This window comes from Bos grunniens, chromosome 2 (genome assembly GCF_055505025.1).
Source record: "Bos grunniens cultivar Pamir isolate PY7600 chromosome 2, Bosgru_T2T1.0, whole genome shotgun sequence".
NCBI classification, from domain to species: domain Eukaryota; kingdom Metazoa; phylum Chordata; class Mammalia; order Artiodactyla; family Bovidae; genus Bos; species Bos grunniens.
The window spans coordinates 57,422,023-57,445,548 of NC_141166.1; the positions used below are offsets into that span (position 1 = coordinate 57,422,023).

General features: G+C 41.5%; 1 long non-coding RNA gene across 3 annotated transcripts in view; it reads left to right on the forward strand.

Annotated features, from left to right (window-relative positions):
* Window positions 1–23,526, forward strand: part of LOC147378126 (uncharacterized) — a 280,055-nt gene that overhangs the window by 25,663 nt on the left and 230,866 nt on the right. The window contains exon 3 of one of the 3 annotated variants that reach the window (XR_015144809.1): window positions 5,098–5,323. The exons of the other annotated variants lie outside the window; for them this stretch is intronic. This is a non-coding gene — a long non-coding RNA (uncharacterized LOC147378126). Of the gene's footprint in view, window positions 1–5,097; window positions 5,324–23,526 lie in introns of those variants that run through there. 3 annotated transcript variants of the gene reach the window in all.

Here is a 23,526-nt window from a genome sequence, read left to right on the forward strand (position 1 = left end):
AAATCTCTCCAAGAACTTCCCTAGGACCTACCTTGCACATTGCTGCTGCTGCTGCTGCTAAGTCGCTTCAGTCGTGTCCAACTCTGTGCGACCCCATAGATGGCAGCCCACCAGGCTCCGCCATCCCTGGGATTCTCCAGGCAAGAACACTGGAGTGGGTTGCTATTTCCTTCTCCAGCGCATGAAAGTGAAAGGTGAAAGTGAAGTCGCTCAGTCGTGTCCGACTCTTAGCGACCCCATGGACTGCAGCCTACCAGGCTCCTCCGTCCATGGGATTTTCCAAGCAAGAGTACTGGAGTGGGGTGCCACTGCCTTCTCCGACCTTCCATATTTGGAGTTTCCAAACAGTGACAGTCTAAAGGACAATGTGAGACCAGGCTGGGGAGAGGACCCTTAAAGAAAAAAATCAAAGCCAGATAAGAGGGAAGACTCAGAATGGACAAGAAAATGCAGGAGAGACTGTCAATCTAGATAGACTACCAAGACCAGAAAAATGCAGAAGGGATGGTACCCAGCACAGTGCTTGGCACTTAGGGACATTTCATTAAGGACCATCGAAGGAAGGAAGGGAAGACAGGGTTTCCTATTACCAGCTTCCTGAGTTGTTGGAAGAGGTGGCAGGAATAAAGTGTGCTGTTGTGACTAAAAGAAAAAAGGGGCTAGATCTAGAGTCCAAACAGAATGGGATATTAGTACTTCCCTTCAGAGACCTATGCAAAAGCACAACCCGGGAAACTAAAACAGGTGGCTTAGCTCATTGGTAAATGATCCAAAGCACATGTGACACAGACTAGATGCTAGGTACAAAGATACACCTGGCAGGGTCTTCTCTGGTGAGGCCTTGGGAGAAATAATATCTTGAAGAAGCACTTGTGGCTTATCTCTTCTCTTCATAGTTGGTGGCCCCAGTACCTCCTCCTTCTTAAATTCCTCTTTCTACAGAATTCAAATTCAAATTCCTCTTTCTACAGAATTCAAATTCCTCTTTCTACAGAAAGTCACAGAAAGTGCAGGTGTGTCCAGCTGTGAAGAGATAAGCCACAAATACTTCCTCAAGGTGTTAGTGGAAGGACACTGACTGAAACCGCCCACCCTGGCCAGGCCCTTTAGTAACCACTCGCATGAGTTGTTCTATGACAGGAGATCCTGGTAAGGAATACGGAACTAATAAGCCACCACCAACCGGAAGAGTTCGGGAAAGGTCAAAAGGAGACACCACGTGTCTGTCCACTTCCCAGAATCCCTCTCGCTAGCATCCATCTTGGCTGGGCGATGCGTGCGCCACCAGGAAAGACTGAATTAGAATGATTGGCCAAAGACAACCCGGAAACTAATCCCATCACCATACAATCCGAGACTGCGAGCCACGTGGCAGAGCAGTTCTCCTGGGTTCCCTTACCCTACTGCTCTCCACCTGGCTGCCCTTTCCCAAGAAAATCTCTTGCTTTGTCAGCACATGTGTCCCCTCGGACAATTCATTTCCAAGTGTTAGACAAGAGCCCAGTTTCAGGCCCTGGAAGGGGTCCGCCTTCCTGCAACAAATGGCGACTCTGGTGGGACTCTTCTTCGCTGAGACTGACATCCTGACCAATTGAGGTACTCAGGGGCCAGCTTGCCTGCCAATGGGCCAGACCCAGCAGCCACAACTGGGACCCTTTTGTCCCTGGTCTCCTCCTGACGCAGACAACTGGCCAGAGTGACCCGACCGGTAAGGAACAAGAGACTTTATGGACCTCTCTCCCCTTCCCTCTCTCTTTCCTCTCCTTCCCCATTTTTCTAGTTCCCTGGTCCTGGATGCAGGAATCTGGTCAAAGGGCCTCAGCCTGAGCTGAGGATTGGAGACTGATCTCCTCTTGACAGAGAACTCGAATTCTGGTTCTGGCCCGGTCTGATTTCTGGTAGGGCCGAGTTCCAGTCCTCCCTTCTCTGGAGGCCCAGGGTAAAGTCCCATAAAGCCTGGGTATCTGCAGGTGGCAGGAGAGGTCTGTAAGGCAACCCTTTTTGCCCCCCTCTCCCACCTCCTTCCCCTTCTTCTTTCAACCTGGCTTCCTTTCCTCCCTTTGAAATCTTTGAAGACCTGAAATTTTTTCCTTTACTCTGTTAATACTTGGATCTGAAGTTTTGTGTCTCTATAGGAGGTTTTCTGACAGACTGTATTCTTGTATTTAAGGGAGTGTCTGATGAGGACTGCCAGGTTTATATGTGTGTGTTTTAACCCTGTGTTCTGTGTTGTGATTTTTGATGGCCATTTTGCTTTGTCTGGCCACCATTTGGTTTAGACCTGCCACCATTTTGTTAGAACTTGATTTTCTTTCCCTGTGCCTTGAGACCAGGGCTCTCAGGAACACTTATCTAGACCATCTCTAAGTCCTGAGACTGAGGGAAAAGGGGGAAAAGCCTTTAAAATTTTTATTTATTGCAACTGTTTTTTTTATAAACTAGTAAATTTTATATTGTAATATCTAATTCATGACTAAACTTAGAAAATGAAGCTAGATCTTGCACTGTGTCTGTCTCAATATGTCTTGGTATGTCTTTGTCTCTGGGTAATATTTTTGAGGTTAATTTGTAAATGAGCTCTACTTAATTGGCTTAAAGAAAGGTAAGCGCTTACAAGTCAAATAATTCTAAATTAAACAATAAATTCCAGGTTCATGTGAATTGGAAACTATTCAATATTAAATACCTGATATTAATGTTTGTTTGTTGACCTATCTAATATAGACATGTCTTAGACTAATTAATATTAAGTAGAATATTTTCATTGTAGCTAGGTTTAATATAAGTTAAATATCATCATATAAGTTACAAGTTGGTCAATAAGGACATCACCTCAAGTGGAGAAACTTCTAAAAAAGTGTAAATGAGATATGAGTTTTTAGATAAGCTCTATTAGGAATAATTATTTTTTAGGAATATCTGTCTAAAATAGTCTCTCCAGATTGGTGTAACTTGAATTTCTAAGGGTTGTGCTAAGCGTGCCAAGTTTTAGAAGTCTATTGAATAGTTAGGTCATTTCCAACTAAAATAAGGTTTTGAAACATTTACTACTAAACACCAATTTCCTTTTACAGAAAAACAAAGAAATTTGAGACTATAAGTGAATAATGTTTGGTGCCATCCTAAAATGTTCTAAGAAAGCAAGGGTTTTAGAAATTATCACTGGTATTTATGCTCACCAATCTATAAAATGCAAATAAAAAAGTTAGTTCTTGGTTGCTAAAGGAAAGTAGGAAGTGTGTTTTCAGTTAAAAAAAAAAAAAAAGGTATTAAAAATACTAAAAAGAGTTATGCATGATCAGGATTTTCTAAAATTGGATTACAATGAGTTACATAAATGGATTTTGTTACGAATGACACAGCCATAAGAAAACTCAGTTCAGTTCAGTTCAGTCGCTCAGTCGTGTTCAACTCTTTGCGACCCCATGAATCGCAGCACGCCAGGCCTCCCTGTCCATCACCAACTCCCGGAGTTCACCCAGACTCACATCCATCGAGTCAGTGATGCCATCCAGCCATCTCATCCTCTGTCGTCTCCCTTTCCTCCTGCCCCCAGTCCCTCCCAGCATCAGAGTCTTTTCCAATGAGTCAACTCTTCGCATGAGGTGGCCAAAGTACTGGAGTTTCAGACTTAGCATCGTTTCTTCCAAAGAAATCCCAGGGCTGATCTCCTTCAGAATGGACTGGTTGGATCTCCTTGCAGTCCAAGGGACTCTCAAGAGTCTTCTCCAACACCACAGTTCAAAAGCATCAATTCTTTGGCGCTCAGCCTTCTTCACAGTCCAACTCTCACATCCACACATGACCACAGGAAAAACCATAGCCTTGACTAGACGGACCTTTGTTGGCAAAGTAATGTCTCTGCTTTTTCATATGCTATCTAGGTTAGTCATAACTTTCCTTCCAAGGAGTAAGCGTCTTTTAATTAGTTAGAGCCAATTAGGTACAAGATGGAGGAGCTGACTTTCACTAGACCTTGAGCCTTGGTATTTACGCCTATTGTGACATATCAGCAAGCTAAATGATACACCCATCACCATTGACTAAATCTGACCAAATGTTCTAAGCCCTTTTAATTGATCTTTTTGATAAAACATCCTAAATAGAATTCTTTTGACGTTGTTTTGACCTCTAGCTAACTTTGGGGTGTTTCAGAGGGCCCCTGAAACATCCCAAAGAGAGATATTAAACTGTGTTTATTTGGTTGGTTAAATTACATGAAAACGATTATCAAATGAGTAATAAATCCGCTCATGTTATAATGTATGGTAAAATTACTAATACAGATGTCCTAGAAATTATGGAGTTCTTAACATCCTGATATGTCCTGGTATTCTAATGGAAAATCTGAGGACTTCACAAAAGTTAACAAAAAGACTGAATGAACCAGTGAATATGCTTATAACTTTTATGATTTCTATCTCCAAAATTACGGGTTTGAATCTTATGTTTTCAGGGAGTAGGGAAAACCTTCCTCTCAAACTAATTATGACAATACTTTGGTTAAACTAAACGTTATAAACAAAACAATTATATTTTCTCTCTATCTGACTCCTCCAAAAATTTGAAATTCTTAGGTTTCCAGTAAGTTTATCAAATGAGTTAGGAAGGTTATCTCACAGGTACAAAAATCTCAAGAAAATTTTGAGACCTTAAAAAGGGAAGAATTCACCTAGATTTCTTAGGCAAAATCTGTGATAGGCCTTTCATGTGAGTTTCCCAGCCCTGTTTTATTTTAAAAGTTCAGTCTGAGACTCTATAAATGTTTCAGCAAAATAAAAAGTCTATGATCAATTGTGGTTATATAAATCATCAGACCAAAATTAGTGAGAACAGACCTATTTTGTAAACAAGCTAGCCTTAATTTGGTTATATTTGATAAAAATGAGGGTAATTTTAAGGAGAAAAAGATGTTTCAATAAATGCTAAATCCCAGTTTGTTAATGGAGGTCTACCAATGGAGGTAGTAAGACTCATTTCTTGGATAGTTCTTTGCTGTTATGTGATATTAATGTAAAATTTAATTGAATTCTTAAAGAATACCCTAAGTTTGTTTCTGAAGCTTATCTCAGTAATCTATCTTTGGACGAAGATCAGATGCCTCATGACCTGCAACCAGGACTGGAAAAAGACATAATTTAAGGGACTGTCTCCAACCTGGATGGAAGGACTTTATTATCAGGAGAAACTGCACTACACCAGGATGAGAAGATGACGACATCAGAGGTAGAGCTTGCCCAAGATGCTGGACCTGATTCGTATGATCATTTATAACATTTTCTTGACTTCTTAAACCTTTGCATATAAACCAAATGCTTTTCTATCATAGGCCTGATTCTATGCTAGTTTTAGAAATCAATCCAATTGTTGGGTTTGTGGGCAATTACCTGTGTCTAGTTCTGGGTTACCTTGGTAAATTTCTCTACTACAAGACTCTCACTGGGTGGCCCTGAAAAAATTTACTTAAAAAAAATTATAGTCATATTCAGGTCACTGTGATATTACTAGATGGGATCCCCTTCACTGGGCCAATTAATAATGCCTGCTCTGACTCTGGCCATAAATCTGAGCTTTTTTTCTATTACTCAAGCTCAATCAGAGCAACAGGAAAAGTTTCAGCAAAGAAAGAAAAAATCTCCCACAATTATGGGATGGATTTATATATATAACACCAGGCTATGGTAATTTACGTTTAAAGTCTCTCTCCTCTGTGTTGGAAACAATTAAATCATACTAAGGATAATCACTTCCACTGTATAATCATAAGGGATTTGATTTAGGTCATACCTGAATGGTCTAGTGGTTTTCCCTACTTTCTTCAATTTAAGTCTGAGTTTCACAATAAGGAGCTCATGATCTGAGCCAAAGTCAGCTCCCGGTCTTATTTTTGCTGACTGTTTAGAGCTTCTCCATCTTTGGCTGCAAAGAATATAATCAATCTGATTTCGGTGTTGACCATCTGGTGATGTCCATGTGTAGAGTCTTCTCTTGTGTTGTTGGAAGAGGGTGTTTGCTATGACCAGTGCATTCTCTTGGCAAAACTCTATTAGACTTTGCCCTGCTTCATTCCGTATTCCAAGGCCAAATTTGCCTGTTACTTCAGGTGTTTCTTGACTTCCTACTTTTGCATTCCAGTCCTCTATAGTGAAAAGGACATCTTTTTTGGGTGTTAGTTCTCAAAGGTCTTGTAGGTCTTCATAGAACCATTCAACTTCAGCTTCTTCAGCGTTCCTGGTTGGGGCATAGGCCTGGATTCCTGTGATATTGAATGGTTTGCCTTGGAAATGAACAGAGATCATTCTGTCGTTTTTGAGATTGCATCCAAGTACTGCATTTTGGACTCTTTTGTTGACCATGATGGCTACTCCATTTCTCCTAAGGGATTTCTGTCCGCAGTAGTAGATATAATGGTCATCTGAGTTAAATTCACCCTTTCCAGTCCATTTTAGTTCGCTGATTCCTAGAATGTCGACGTTCACTCTTGCCATCTCCTATTTGACCACTTGCAACTTGCCTTGATTCATGGACCTAACATTCCAGGTTCCTATGCAATATTGCTCTTTACAGCATCGGCCCTTGCTTCTACCACCAGTCACATCCACAACTGGGTATTGTTTTTGCTTTGGCTCCATCCCTTCATTCTTTCTCGAGTTATTTCTCCACTGATCTCCAGTAGCATATTGGGCACCTACTGACCTGGGGAGTTCCTCTTTCACTATGCTATCATTTTGCCTTTTCATACTGTTCATGGGGTTCTCAAGGCAAGAATACGGAAGTGGTTTTCCATTCCCTTCTCCAGTGGACCACATTCTGTCAGACCTCTCCACCATGACCCTCCCGTCTTGGGTGGCCCCACATGGCATGGCTTAGTTTCATTGAGTTAGACAAGGCTGTGGTCCTAGTGTGATTAGATTGACTATAGTTTTCTGTGATTATAATTTCAGTGTGTCTGCCCTCTGATGCCCTCTTTCATCACCTACCGTCTTACGTGGGTTTCTCTTACCTTGGGCGTGGGGTATCTCTTCACGGCTGGTCCAGCAAAACGCAACCGCTGCTCCTTACCTTGGACGAGGGGTATCTCCTCACCGCCGCCCCTCCTGACCTTGAACATGGAGTAGCTCCTCTAGGCCCTCGTGTGCAGCCACTGCTCCTTGGATGTGGGGTTGCTCCACTTGGCCGCCGCCCCTGGCCTCGGGCGGGGGATAACTCCTCTTGGCCGCCGCCCCTGACCTTGGAGGTGGGGTAGCTCCTCTCAGCTGCTCCCGAGCTGTCCCAGCCTGGCACTCTTGGCTGCCGCCCCTGATCTCGGACGTGGGTTAGCTCCTCCCGGCCACCGCCCCTGACCTCGGACGTGGGGTAGCTCCTCTTGGCTGCTGCCCCCGACCTCGGACGTGGGGTAGCTCCTCCCGGCCGCCACCCCTGACCTCGGACGTGGGGTAGCTCCTCTCGGCTGCTCCTGCGAGATCATGAGAAACGCTGGGCTGGAAGAAGCACAAGCTGGAATCAAGATTGCACAGAGAAATATCAGTAACCTCAGATATGCAGATGACACCACCCTTATGGCAGAAAGTGAAGAGGAACTAAAAAGCCTCTTGATGAAAGTGAAAGAGGAGAGTGAAAAAGTTGGCTGAAAGCTCAACATTCAGAAAACGAAGATCACGGCATCTGGTCCCATCACTTCATGGGAAATAGATGGGGAAACAGTGGAAACAGTGTCAGACTTTATTTTGGGGGGCTCCAAAATCACTGCAGATGGTGACTGCAGCCATGAAATTAAAAGACGCTTACTCCTTAGAAGAAAAGTTATGACCAACCTAGATACCATTTTTAAAAGCAGAGACATTACTTTGCCAATGAAGGTCCATCTAGCCAAGGCTATGGTTTTTCCAGTGGTCATGTATGGATGTGAGAGTTGGACTGTGAAGAAAGCTGAGCGCCGAAGAATTGATGCTTTTGAACTGTGGTGTTGGAGAAGACTCTTGAGAGTCCCTTGGACTGCAAGGAGATCCAACCAGTCCATTCTGAAGGAGATCAGCCCTGGGATTTCTTTGGAAGGAATGATGCTAAAGCTGAAACTCCAGTACTCTGGCCACCTCATGCGAAGAGTTGACTCATTGGAAAAGACTCTGATGCTGGGAGGGATTGCGGGCAGGAGGAGAAGGGGATGACAGAGGATAAGATGGCTGGATGGCATCACCGACTCGTTGGATGTGAGTTTGAATGAACTCCAGGAGTTGGTGATGGACAGGGAGGCCTGGTGTGCTGCAATTCATGGGGTCGCAAAGAGTCGGACACTACTGAGCGTGAACTGAACTGTACTGAAGGATAATCAGTCTAGTAATGCTAGAAAACTGGGCTGTGTGCCTTATAGACAGCGTTGCCAATATATAATTTTCCTGGAAGATAAAGATTGTACAGTGTAGACTAAGTCAGATGACCTGAGATATACTGGGCTACATCTAATGGAAGCTCTTAAGTCTTACTTGTGACTTTACTAATACTGCTGGCTATGTTATTTGTATTTCACCTGTTTTACAAAATTGCTGTTTCTTACACTGCCAAATGTGTGTCTGAGGCCTCTAATAGAATAATATATGAGATTTATTATCGTAACAGTATACCTCTAGATATGGGAAGAAGCAACAAGAGGGAATATTTTCCTGGACCAAGAGGCTAGTAAGACAAGTAGTCCAGAGAATTTTGGATACTGTTTTATGGCCTAGTCTAATAACAGCAAATTGAGTGGTCTGTCAACAAAATCTTTGCCAAACCTGAGAATGGATGTTCTCAGCTCCATGGGATAAAATGGTCATGAAATTCCCCCCTCAAAATCATGGTCAAGTTTATGAGCAAAAAGGGGCTCTTCCAACTGAAAACTGACACTTGCCATCTATGTCTACAAAGATTAAATCATGGCCACTGCAACTGCTGACATTCAATGCCCCTGAAAGGAGTTCAAGGTGAAAATTAGGAATGAGGCACACTGTGCTCTGGAAAAAACTGGCAGAACACATAGTTACATCTTTTCAGGAGAAGATTTTATAAGTTCCAATTCTTGTATCATCTCATTCCTAGAGAAACACTGACGTCATTAATGATGACATCTGCTTTGGCTATTAAGAAAAATTTTACAATTAAAAGTCAAAATAGCGTAGCCATGGTTCAGACATCCTGGGAAATAACTAGGTGACACTATGGTGTAGTTTCAGATTAGACATTGTATTGCTAAACACTTGAGTATTCTAAGTTGTTTCAGGCTTAGATGCCACCATTCTCAAAACAGTGTCTGATGGAAGCTTGTAACTGCCACCTTAGTTTTTATAAAACTAGGCAACCGGCTACCTGGCTACAAGTTTCCCTGAAGTGCCAGGTCCAGACTGGGTTTCAGGCCTATTCTTCTAAAAAGAAATGAGATTTACTTTGTCTATTAAAATTCCAGTTATCCCTCCTCCAGCTACTTCTAATTGGGTCTGTTACAACAAAATGGCAGACCAAGGGATTGAGATTTTAATCATACAAGGCTCAGATCTAGGACTTGGAACTCAGGAATACTTCCAATTCAGTGTCTCTTCTCCAAGCTGAGGCAGTCCTATGCCCCATTTTGACAGGAAGTTATCACAGTCATAGTTGCCCAGTTCCTTAAATTAAACCTGAGCAGGACTCTGTGGGGCTCTGGAGTACAGATCTATGTTCTCCATTTCTTGTCTGTAGGATATAGGCTTCATTCAGCATCCTTGACCTTCCCTGAGTTCCAAAGGGTGGATTCAAACAATTGCTAATCAGCGAAGGGAGGGGATACAGAAACAGGAGAAACAATCAAAGGTTGGTACAGCCTCCAGGGTCCTGGTTCCTACTCAAAGAAATATGCATAACAATGTCTTTGAGTTCTTCTACAGAACTGAAGCCCCCACCCAAGTGGAGGATGGTAACTTCAGACTGAACACAAGACTCCTGGAGCACAGCTCTGTTACCTCACCACCAACCAATCAAAAAGGTCATAAACCCTGCAACCCTTACCCCAAATGTTGCCTTCTGTTTCTGGGGACCAGAGATGACCATCCTGTTAGGTCTCCTGTTTGGCTCCTGTCTATTTCATCTCTGAGAGGGGCCAACAGTTTCAAACTAAATTGCTGTTACTACAAGTGTAAATGCTGGTTTCAGGCAAAAAATACCTTGACTTAGATCAGGTCGAGAGAGACTTCTGCTCTACTAGGCAGGCCTACGCCCATGCACAGCAGGAAGAAGTTACAGAAGAAAGATACCTCAGCCCCAATTCCCAAGAAGTATCTTGAGTATGAAGTCTCTCAGGGGGGAGTTGTTAGGGGAAGCGCACTGACTGAAACCACCCACCCTGGCCAGGCCCTTTAGTAACCATTCGCATGAGTTGTTCTATGACAGGAGATCTTGGTAAGGAATATGGAACTAATAAGCCACCACCAACCGGAAGAGTTCGGGAAAGGTCAAAAGGAGACACCACGTGTCTGTCCACTTCCCAGAATCCCTCTCGCTAGCATCCATCTTGGCTGGGCGATGCGTGCGCCACCAGGAAAGACTGAATTAGAATGATTGGCCAAAGACAACCCGGAAACTAATCCCATCACCATACAATCCGAGACTGCGAGCCACGTGGCAGAGCAGTTCTCCTGGGTTCCCTTACCCTACTGCTCTCCACCTGGCTGCCCTTTCCCAAGAAAATCTCTTGCTTTGTCAGCACATATGTCTCCTCGGACAATTCATTTTCAAGTGTTAGACAGGAGCCCAGTTTCGGGCCCTGGAAGGGGTCCACCTTCCTGCAACAAAGGCATTACTTTTCCTAAGCCCTCAGTAGAGAAGACCTTGCCAGGTGTATCTTTGTACCTAGCATCTAGTCTGTGTCAGATGTACTTTGGATCACTTACCAATGAGCTAAGCCACCTGTTTTAGTTTCTAGAGTTCTGCTTTTGCACAGGTCTCTGAAGGGAAGTACTAATATCCCATTCTGTCTGGGTTTTAGATTTGGCCCCAGTTTGCTTTTAGTCACAACAGCACACTTTATTCCTGCCACCTCTTCCAACAACTCAGGAAGCCTATAATAGGAAACTCTGTCTTCCCTTCCTTCCTTCCATGGTCCTTAATGAAATGTCCTTAAGTGCCAAACACTGTGCTGGGTACCATCCTTTCTGCATTCTCTGGTCTTGGTACTCTATTTAGATTGACAGTCTCTCCTCCATTTTATTGTCCATTTTGAGTCTTCCCTCTTATCTGGCTTTGATTTTTCTTTAAGCTCACTCTCCCCAGCCTGGTTTCACATCATCCTTTAGACTCTCCCTGTTTGAAAACTTCCAAATTGGAAGGTAGGTCCTAGGGAAGTTCTTAGAGAGATTTCCATGTTTGTGTTTAAATATATGTTAGCATTTAACCATCAGGTCTGCGGTTCCTCTGAGTGAGGATCTGAGACCCTTCCTCTGAAGTATGAGAGCACAGTGGCATCTGCTTTGTCAGGGCCCTTTGTAATTTAAGTTTACTCAGAATTTCTATCCTTCCACTGGTTGAGGTGTCCACATTGTCCAGTCCTTGTCTCCAGAGTTCTGTTTTGTGTCTTTCCTATTGAATAAGATAAACCGAATCAGAACAGTCATGGTATAACAGTGATCTATTTTTTAATACTCTACTTCATTTGTTTTCTTTCCCCCCTCCACTCTAACTTTCTATGGCAGTTTCCCCCTCTCTACATTAAAAATAGCTTTCTGGAAACTTTCATGGAAAGTCTTTGTGTACAATAGTATTAATTTAAGAAATCACCTTTCAGGCAGATATCTTTAAGTTTTATCTTTACAGAGTGTAAGGTTTTGGCATTCAGCCATTTAAACCCCTATAAAGAAATTTCATACCAAAGTGTCTTTGTCTCCTCTAAAAATCACACCACAGAAGATCTGTCTGTTCTACCCATGAGTGAGTGAGTCCTGCCCTGTCCTGATGTTCCAAACCCTCCCCTTTGGATTCTAACACTCACCTCACTTCTCAGGGCACATTCCTTCTCTGCTTCTATTTACAGAAACTACCCACTTCAGTCCTAATCTTGTAAAACCAAGCAAACTGCCCAGAAGATGAGAATGGCGAGAGACCATAGTCTGTGGTTTTATTTAGTTAGCGAAGAATAACTCCAGTTATTTAGTTAGCGAAGAATAACTCCAGTAAGGTATCAGTGCTTCTATTCACACATTTCTTATACTTTAGCTCAACCCTTCATCTTGCAGGAGCTTCAGCAGGGAGAAAAAGATGTCAAGAAATCTCTCCATACTGTGGCTAAATACCTTGGATTCAGATGTAGTATATACAATCCCAAAAAGTATAGAATAGTAGAATCATAGACGTGAGAAGGAAGGGACTTGAGAAATAGAGCCCACTCCCCTATCTATTTGTTAATTGCTTCTAACATTCCTCAGAATTGGCCATCCAGCCACAGTTTTACGAAAAAGATTTTTAAAATAATAATGAGCCAAATTCTAAAACCCCAATCAGTGTTTCTCAAAGAATGCTCTGTGCAGACTGCATCAGAGTCACCTGGGTGCTGTTGAAGGGTTCTTAGTCTCTCCCCGGGAGGGTGAGGGGGCGGGGAGGGGGTGCATGGGAAGCAGGAGTCTGCACCCCCAGGTGTTTCTTGTGCATGGTAAAGTCTGAGACCCTGCGTTCTAACAGGGATCTCCCAAGGCAAATTTACCAGGACTGAAGAAAGCTTTTTTGTGCCTTGAGTGGAGCAGTCCGTGCCTGCAGGCATTTTCACAAGAATGTTGTAAAACAGCTGCTACAAACCTACCCTCAACATTTTTTTTTCCCACATCACACTCAGAGTGGCCAAGAGTGTTGTAAAGCTGGCAGATGCATAGGTTTCTATTTTCCAATAAAGGTGAGGAAAAGAAACCATTCTCTGTACCTAGGAGAGGGAGACTGAGCAATTAACACTGCACTTAGTACTGGTGAAATGTTCCAGGCCCTCTGGCAGTATATCTAGGCAACCATAGTAAGGCAAAAGGTTTGAACATTAATGACAATCTGGAGAAACTGTGATTTATAAGGGAATGTAAGCAAATGAGTCTAGGCCACGTGGAGCATTTCATGGTCAGTTTGTTCAAAAAACCAGAACACAGGAAGTGAAAAGGAAAACAATGAAAGTAATTTAGATACAATTCAAGGTACAGTAAAACAAGTTTAAGAGTTTGACCATTTCAACAAAATGGTTAAACCTTAGAACAAGGAGAGCTGTGCAGCTCTCCCTCAGGAGGAGGTCCGTGTTGAGCATTCCAGAAAACCACGGAGCCTCTTAGCTCAGGATACAAGGGTCGGCTGTGTTGAAAATGCAAGAGCCAGAAATGACACATACCAAGCAGATGACCAAAAACTGACCAAAAACTAACCATGAGAGAACAGAGAAATCCATTCTTCTTTCTTCTAAAGAGGAAAAAAGTATCACACTACCTCTCTCTTAACGTCCTCCCCCTCTCTCCCCGAAGAAAGAGCATTGGACTAGAGATCAGAAAACCTAGATGCTAACCCTGGCTCTGCTACCCTATGATTTTAACCACCAAACTTAATAGTCCCAATTCTTAATTTCTTCACCTAGATGTAATTGAGTGTCTTGGCTGAGAATGAACTTTAAAATTTGTGAACTGTTTTTTGTGTGTGTGTTTTTTGTTTTTACGAGTAAATATTCATTCATTTTTAATGTAAATGGTCTCTTTGTTTTAGGGGTAAAAAACAGAATAGTTTCTTTTAGTTACACAAATAAAGAGCAAGTACCATTAACCTGAACGGGACATTAAGCTCTCTGGTTTGGTAAGGGAAAAGGCTGAGAAAATTGCTGCTGCTTCTCTCTGTTGAAACAAGTTTTTGTTTGAAGGTGCTAAAGAGAAGAAGAAATTCTATTTTGAAGGATGCTGAGTGCTAGCAGTGGGGGTCTTGGAGACCAGTTTACTGTAGAAGGGGGCTTCCTCCCCTTCCCATGGCTCTGCAGGGGGTAAAGGTAGGATTAAGAGTGGCATCCCTGACATGCCTGATGCTTGACTGTCTTCAGAGCTGGTGGTGGCAGGTTTCTTAAGGAAACCAGGTTTCTTCAATTGCCATGGTCATTGGCAGGAGGGAACCAAACAGGAGAAGAAAGACTTAATTTGTCTCTCCCATGTGAGGCACTCCTTTCCGTGACTCTCTGAAAATAACAGGGAGGAGATTTTCAAGTTGATGGGAGTAGGGTGTGAAGTACAGCCATCATTCAAGAGTTTTATTGGGGACATTCGGGGTAAGCTGTGTGTAGGCTCAGCTGCTGCTGCGGCAAATTCAATATACACTGGATGGCCTGCTGACTGAAGAGAACCTGTGCTTGGGGTCAGGAGTGTTGGACACCCAGATACGGTGGTTTTGCTCATCCTACATAACTTGCTTGCCTCTGGGAATCTGGAGAACCAGCATATAAATCCTGTGATCCCCTTATCATCATAGGATTAAGTCCTTAAATTCTGCTAGTTGCTACCTTGTTACTTCCTCTGTTACAGCCTCTTTAATAGTGAATGAAATGGCTTGTGGCCCTTTCCCCCACTAAAGGGCAGAGGCTTGTCTTATGGAAGTCTCTATCTCCTGGTTTTATACTTCACTCTTACCAGGCACTGAATAAGTAGACCCAGGTCTTAGAGACCTAGATTTGCTATTCATTGCCATGATATCCTGAGAAAATTACTGACTTAAGATCCAGCCTCTTTATTTGAAAATGTTGGTAATAATGCTAGTGCCATGAGATTGATTTAATAATCAAATAAAATAATGGTCATCTTGTACCTGGCACACAATAAATGCGTAATGATGCCTTGTTATTAACAGAGTTTATTGAATTGAATATGGTTCAGAGGAAGAATGACCAAGAGTTGTGGCTATCACACTAGAAGGGAGTGCATTTTTTTTCAACTCATCATTTGTTTGAGGGCCTTCTATGTGCTCAGCATGTGCCCAGTCACTGGAGACAGAGTAATACCAGCATGGTCCATGCACTCCTGAATTCGAAGCAGGGTCACTGTATTTTCCTAAATTGGCATCTGACCAAAATGTGGACAATTAGGGAAGAAATATAATCAGCTTTCTTATCCACTTAATCAACAATCTCACCACCTATGTCACACCAAATCAACATCATTATGTCCCAAATGTCCAGTATTTAAAATGGAGCCACCCTTGATCCTTACTTTGGAAATACCATTAATATTGTGAGAACATGTCCACATTTTCAAAAGCCATGTTCCTACCTTGCCTCCTCTCAAAGCTACTACAGATATTATATATTTTGCTTTTAAAAAAATTGTTTCAAAATTTACTCTCCATTGATTTACTTGTCAGTTATGTTCTCTGAGAATTATTTAATAAAATAGCATTAATGCCATTCATGAGCCGTCTACACATTTATCTTATCTAAAGGAAAACAGAAGGACTTTACTCCTTCAATGAAACTCTTTATGGTCCCTGAAACTTTGATCTACCCACCATAAACTGAAAATGCATTTTGTTATGATGTTATATAGTTCTTATCCTTATCCATATCTTTAAACCATTTAGTCATAAATTTGGGAAAATTAATAAAATTGACTTTTTATTTTTATTAAGAAATTGACATTAAAATTGTGTCAGGTGAGAATTTTTTTTTAAAAAATCAGTTTTTTAATGGATTACCATGGCATTTGAGACAATGGTACTTCCATTCTCACTTTTCCTTATGTACTGATTCTTTAAAAATGATCTTTTTAACGTGACCAAAGAGGTCTCCAACTGTAGTTAGGTGAAATTCTGAAGCTATGTTATCCCCAAGGGAATAATTTATTCCAGGAAACCTGTCACAGTTTTAGAAAGATCAATGTCAAAGCACCCTATGAGTCCTCACTAAGCCCCCATCTGAAGAAAACCTTTATTTTCAAAAAATTTTCATAACATTTTAGTCTATATTTCTAACTCATGGTAAGAAAATCAACTGGAATTAGTTTGAGGATATTAAAGGGAAAAGTTTATGTCAACTTTTGCCCATTCACACACTGTATTCCTGAACAGGGACATGGTCACTGTAGGTCCAAGGCAACTCGACCACTTGGAGGGGCATGTTGTGCTTCCCATTAGGGAAGATTCTAACAGACTCTAAAAAGGGTTGCCTAAAAGTTCTCACCAAGGTTGTTCCACACATTTGGAAATGTATGAGAGTCATGTTGGTTGTCACAGTGATGGGGCAGGTAGAATGGCAGGGGAAATGCTATTGGAATTTAGTAGGTTGAGACCTGCTGTTAAGTTGCCTCAGTCGTGTCTGACTTTGTGTGACCCCATAGACGGCAGCCCACCAGCTCCCCCATCCCTGGGATTCTCCAGGCAAGAACACCTGAGTGTGTTGCCATTTCCTTCTCCAGGTTGAGACCAGGGATGCTAATATATCCTTCCATGAATAATACCATTCTATAAAAAAAAAAAAAAAATTGTCCTTCCTTAAATGCCACTGGCATCCTTTTTTTGAGAAATAAGTTTTCTTTAAACAGGAACTGTGGGAAACTGAGCTGGGCTTATGGAAACAGAGAATCCTACAAAGGTGAGGAAGAAATCACCTGCCTCTCACAAATTTTGGTAAGCATGCTATTAGGAAATCTTCTAAGCAATGCAAAGACTTAAACCATTTCTTTTTTCCCCAGTCCTTAGGACATGGAAACAATATTGGCAGGCCCTCAAAAGATTTATGATGGACATTAGAAGATCAGTCATGCATGTTGAAATCCTGACTGTTAGAGTCATTTATATGCATTTATGTATTGCCTCTAAAAAAAGAGTAAAATGTAAATACATTACTTGAAAGGATAAAATTATAACAAGCTTTTAGTTTAGTTCAGTTCAGTCACTCAGTTGTGTCTGACTCTTTGCCACACCATGAATCACAGCACGCCAGGCCTCCCTGTCCATCACCAACTCCCGGAGTTCACCCAGACTCATGTCCATCAAGTCGGTGATGCCATCCAGCCATCTCATCCTCTGTCGTCCCCTTCTCCTCCTGCCCCCAATCCCTCCCAGCATCAGAGTCTTTTCCAATGAGTCAACTCTTTGGCATGAGGTGGCCAAAGTATTGGAGTTTCAGCTTTAGCATCATTCCTTCCAATGAACATCCAGGGCTGATCTCCTTGAGAATGGACTGGTTGGATCTCCTTGCAGTCCAAGGGACTCTCAAGAGTCTTCTCCAACACCACAGCATCAATTCTTTGGCGCTTAGCTTTCTTCACAGTCTAACTCTCACGTCCATACATGACCACTGGAAAAACCATAGCCTTGACTAGATGGACCTTTGTTGGCAAAGTAAAGTCTCTGCTTTTTATTATACTATCTAGGTTGGTCATAACTTTCCTTCCAAGGAGTAAGCATCTCTTAATTTCATGGCTGCAATCACCATCTGCAGTGATTTTGGAGCCCCCAAAATAAAGTCTGACACTGTTTCCACTGTTTCCCCATCTATTTCCCATGAAGTGATGGGACCAAATGCCATGATCTTCAGTTTCTGAATGTTCAGCTTTAAGCCAACTTTTTCACTCTCCTCTTTCACTTTCATCAAGAGGCTTTTTAGTTCTTCTTCACTTTCTGCCATAAGGGTGGTGTCATCTGCATATCTGAGGTTATTGACATTTCTCCTGGCAATCTTGATTCCAGCTTGTGCTTCATCCAGCCCAGCGTTTCTCATGATATGCTCTGCGTATAAGTTAAATAAGCAGGGTGACAATATACAGCCTTGACGTACTCCTTTTCCTATTTGGAACCAGTCTATTGTTCCATGTCCAGTTCTAACTGTTGTTTCCTGACCTGCATACAGGTTTCTCAAGAGGCAGGTCAGGTGGTCTGGTATTCCCATCTTTTTCAGAATTTTCCACAGTTTACTGTAACCCATACAGTCAAAGGCTTTGGCATAGTCAATAAAGCAGAAATAGATGTTTTTCTGGAACTCTCTTATTTTTTTTATGATCCAGCGAATGTTGGCAATTTGATTTCTGGTTCCTCTGCCTTTTCTAAAACCAGCTTGAACATCTGGAAGTTTACGGTTCATGTATTGCTGAAGCCTGGCTTGGAGAATTTTGAGCACTACTTTACTAGTGTGTGAGATGAGTGCAATTGTGTGGTAATTTGAGCATTCTTTGACATTGCCTTTCTTTGGGACTGGAATGAAAACTGACCTCTTCCAGTCCTGTAGCCACTGCTGAGTCTTCCAAATGTGCTGGCATATTGAGTGCAGCACTTTCACAGAATCATCTTTCAGGATTTGAAATAGCTCCACTGGAATTCCATCACCTCCACTAGCTTTGTTCGTAGTGATGCTTTCTAAGGCCCACTTGATTTCACATTCCAGGATGTCTGGCTCTAGGTGAGTGATAACACCACCCTGATTATCTGGGTCTAGAAGATCTTTTTTGTACAGTTCTTCTGTGTATTCTTGCCACCTCTTCTTAATATCTTCTGCTTCTGTTAGGTCCATACCATTTCTGTCCTTTATCGAGCCCATCTTTGTGTGAAATGTTCGAGGTCTGGGGCGGCGGCTGAGAGGAGCAACCCCACATCCAAGGAGTGGCAGCTGTGCGGGCACAGGAGGGCTGAGAGGAGCTACTCCACGTTCAAGGTCAGGAGGGGCGGCCGTGAGGGGATACCCCTCATCCAAGGTAAGGAGCAGTGGCTGCGCTTTACTGGAGCAGCCATGAAGAGATACCCCACGCCCAAGGTAAGAGAAACCCAAGTAAGATGGTAGGTGTTGCAAGAGGGCATCAGAGGGCAGACACACTGAAATTATAATCACAGAAAACTAGTCAATCTGATCACATGGACCACAGCCTTGTCTAACTCAATGAAACTAAGCCATGCCATGTGGGGCCACCCAAGACGGGTGGGTCATGGTGGAGAGGTCTGACAGAATGTGGTCCACTGGAGAAGGGAATGGAAAACCACTTCTGTATTCTTGCCTTGAGAACCCCATGAACAGTATGAAAAGGCAAAATGGTAGGATACTGAAAGGGGAACTCCCTGGGTCGGTAGGTGCCCAATATGCTACTGGAGATCAGTGGAGAAATAACTCCAGAAAGAATGAAGGGATGGGCCCAAAGCAAAAAAAATACCCAGCTGTGGATGTGACTGGTGATAGAAGCAAGGGCCGATGCTGTAAAGAGCAATATTGCATAGGAACCTGGAATGTTAGGTCCATGAATCAAGGCAAATTGGAAGTGGTCAAACAGGAGATGGCAAGAGTGAACGTCGACATTCTAGGAATCAGCGAACTAAAAATGGACTGCAATGGGTGAATTTAACTCAGATGACCATTATATCTACTACTGCGGACAGAAATCCCTTAGGAGAAATGGAGTAGCCATCATGGTCAACAAAAGAGTCCAAAATGCAGTACTTGGATGCAATCTCAAAAACGACAGAATGATCTCTGTTCGTTTCCAAGGCAAACCATTCAATATCACAGGAATCCAGGCCTATGCCCCAACCAGCGACGCTGAAGAAGCTGAAGTTGAATGGTTCTATGAAGACCTAGAAGACCTCTGAGAACTAACACCCGAAAAAGATGTCCTTTTCATTATAGGGGACTGGGATGCAAAAGTAGAAAGTCAAGAAACACTTGGAGTAACAGGCAAATTTGGCCTTGGAATACGGAATGAAGCAAGGCAAAGTCTAATAGAGTTTTGCCAAGAGAACACACTGGTCATAGCAAACACCCTCTTCCAACAACACAAGAGAAGACTCTACCCATGGACATCACCAGATGGTCAACACCGAGATCAGATTGATTATATTCTTTGCAGCCAAAGATGGAGACGCTCTATACAGTCAGCAAAAACAAGACAGGGAGCTGACTGTGGCTCAGAAGAAGCTTTAGCATGAATTAATTTACCAGATTAGCTAGTTGTCATTTTGGCAACTAGTCCCTAAGGAAATAGATTACAAGCAAGTGATTTTGATACAGGCATAATAAAACAAGGAGTTAGAACAGGGAAAATTTCCAGAGCTGAGCCATGATACTGTCTGAGGGACAAGGAGAAGGTTATTGGGTGGCTCAAAGAGAGAGCAAAACATAGGAAGGCAGCTAAACAATTTTGCCCATATCCTACCCATACTGGTACTGCTATGAGCTTTCTGAAAATAGATATTTCAATGCCTAAATGACCTTATCCCTTTGAAGGAAGAAACCATATTTTTCTTGGCTTAATTTTGCAATGCTTTACAATGAACACTGAATAAAATTTGACACACAAGAAATAAAAATTACATTATGTCTTAGATCAGCTTACTGGAAAGCTATCAGATTCTAGGTTCAATAAAATATATGCCCACACACAGTTTTGTTTTGTGTTTAGGTTCACAGCATGATTTTTTGTGAGCACAAGCATACAAACTGCTTTTTTTAAGCATGAGGAATGCTTCCAGGTGTTCCAGAGCAAATTGAAACTGGATAAAAATGAAGTGGACTTTATACCTCCCATCAGCACTTTAGATTTTAAAAGATTAGGCCACATTCTCTAATTTTATGTGGAGCCACAAATTTAAAAATTTTAAATAATGTAAAGGAAAGTAATCTTGTCAAAAAAATAAGTGATTGCAGTTTATGCTGGATGTTGGCATTTTTATTGAGTAATACAATAATAATAACAACAAGATATTATTCTTAAAATTCTTAAAATATATTCTTAAAATTTTATAGCATAATACAAATATAAATAAGACATGAGTATTTTGTTTTATTTAATATATGACATCTCAAATGTTCTTTAACTATGCTGTTGAAGTAGATCTTGAGCCCCATGTTAAAAAATAATCTATTGCTATAGTTTATTGTAAACCCAAAATATTTACCTGGATATCTAGAAAAATATGCCCTTGAATTCTGTACATGTGAGAAAATTGTAAAGAAGGTCCTTGATTGAGTGCAGAGTATTAGCACTACCAACTGTCATTCTCCTTAATGTTTTTAGTTTTAAAGGTGCACATTTGGATCCAGGGACCTAGCCTGTGCAGTCTTTCTGCAAATTAAGTAAATGTGCCTGTTATTAGGGGCAGATGAAGTCTCCCCACTCCTTAGGGAATAAAGTTTGATAAGTGAAACTGCATTTGGATTTCAGTTCCCTAACTATTTCATCAAGTGTCTATGTGATGCTTGTTAATTGTCTACACATTCCTACCTTGCATCCTCTCAAAGCTACTGCAGATTTTATATATCTTACATTTTTAATAAGTTGTTTTAAAATTTATTTTCCATATGTTTTTCTTGTCAGTGATGACCCTTGATATTAAAACTGTTGTATTTCACCTGGGGGTTCCCAGCACTTTGGCATGTAGGTGGCATGATGAACTTCTTCATGTTTGATGAATGAATGAACATATATGAGGTTTTCTCACTAGTCAAGTAATCCAAGTTCCAATCATTTGATTAGTGGAAAATCCAATATTAAAACCCTGAAAAGAACTAATTTCTATACCTGTAGAGAATTTCAAATTCCAGATTGGCTCCCCTTGACTCCTGTTTCATGCAATCTCCCCCATCAGACTAGTTCTAATACTAACCTGTGAAGAAAATATTATTAATTAAACTTGCTGGTGATAAGCATTCAACTTAATATTTTTAAACTTAAGAAATTATGCTTGTTTTATCTGCTTGTTGAGAATATCTGGACTGCATTATAGCAATAGTGCATTAGTGCCTCACTTCTAGTGGCAACAGTGAAAGGTTGACTGCAAGGTTTCTTTTTCAGTTCTCTGGGCCCAACTGAAAATGTTTTACACATTTAAAGTTAGCCTTCATTCATTTTCAGATTATGTCTTACATCTCAAACACATATCAATTTCTTTCTGTTTGAGCTTAGTGTTAGTAACCAAATAACTTAAAATGTCTATAGATGGAAAAATGAAAATCACAGAATAATGCAGATACACTTTTACACTTGTTATACTGATAGAAGAAAAATGACAATTTCAGAATTTTACTTTTATGACTGGTATTCCAGTATTCAGGGCTTTGAGCCCCATGTATTGTCTCTGTTGAGGGACTGTATTAATGGGGTTGACTCAAAAGTACATCATGACTTCACTGTTAATACAAATCTGCCTCCATATGCTCTAGTGTCAAGAAGTCGTTGGTTGTGAGTAATGTCAGTTAATACATATAGAAGGAATAATAGAAAATTACATTTGACAGTCATTACTATAATTATTTAGAGAGGAGTGTGTGTATATGTGTGTGTGTGTGTGTGTGTGTGTAGAGAGGGAGAGAAAGATTGCAAATGTGGCAAAATGTTAACAATTGTTGAATTTAGGTTAAGAGTATATGGGTACTCTGTATTTTTCATTCAGCTATTTTGTAAGTTTGAAAACAATAAGTTGAAAGAGAAGGTATTTGATTAGAAATTTCACATGGAGCCTGGTACTGTGAACTAGGGCCCAAAATGCAAAATTTGGTCTAAAAAATGCTTTTTTTTTTTTTTAACCCCAGATTCTTACTCCTTGGAAGGAAAGTTATGACCAATCTAGATAGCATATTCAAAAGCAGAGACATTACTTTGCCAACAAAGGTTCGTCTAGTCAAGGCTATGGTTTTTCCTGTGGTCATGTATGGATGTGAGAGTTGGACTATGAAGAAGGCTGAGCTCTGAAGAATTGATGCTTTTGAACTGTGGTGTTGGAGAAGATTCTTGAGAGTCCCTTGGACTGCAAGGAGATCCAACCAGTCCATTCTGAAGGAGATCAGCCCTGGGATTTCTTTGGAAGGAATGATGCTAAAGCTGAAACTCCAGTATTTTGGCCACCTCATGCAAAGAGTTGACTCATTGGAAAAGACTCTGATGCTGGGAAGGATTGGGGGCAGGAGGAGAAGGGGACGACAGAGGATGAGATGGTTGGATGGCATCACTGACTTGATGGATGTGAGTCTGGGTGAACTCCGGGAGTTGGTACTAGGCAGGGAGGCCTGGCGTGCTGTGATTCATGGGGTCAAAAAAGAGTCGGACACGACTGAGTGACTGAACTGAACTGAACTGAAACCAAGGATAATATAATAAGCTGACAAGACTGAGTCACTGAGCCTCTAAGTTTTGGATGAAATTGAGAGACATTCCATCTTGAAAGAAGAATCAAATTTGGTTTTCATTTATTCATTCAGCAAATGGTTTTTGAATCCCTGTCATATACTAATATAGTCTTTGTGCTGCAGTAACAGCTGTCAATAAAACAGAAAGGTTCTGCTCTTAGCTCACACTGTGAGTTAGAAATATCAAAAAACACATAAAGAAATGAACAAAGTAATTTTAGAGAATGATAACCATGGAGAATACCAGACCACCTGACCTGCCTCCTGAGAAATCTGTATGCAGGTCAAGAAGCAACAGTTAGAACTGGACATGGAATAACAGACTGGTTCCAAATAGGCTAAGGAGTATGGCAAGGCTGTATATTGTCACCCTGCTTATTTAACTTATAGGCAGAGTACATCATGCAAAATGCCAGGCTGGATGAAGCACA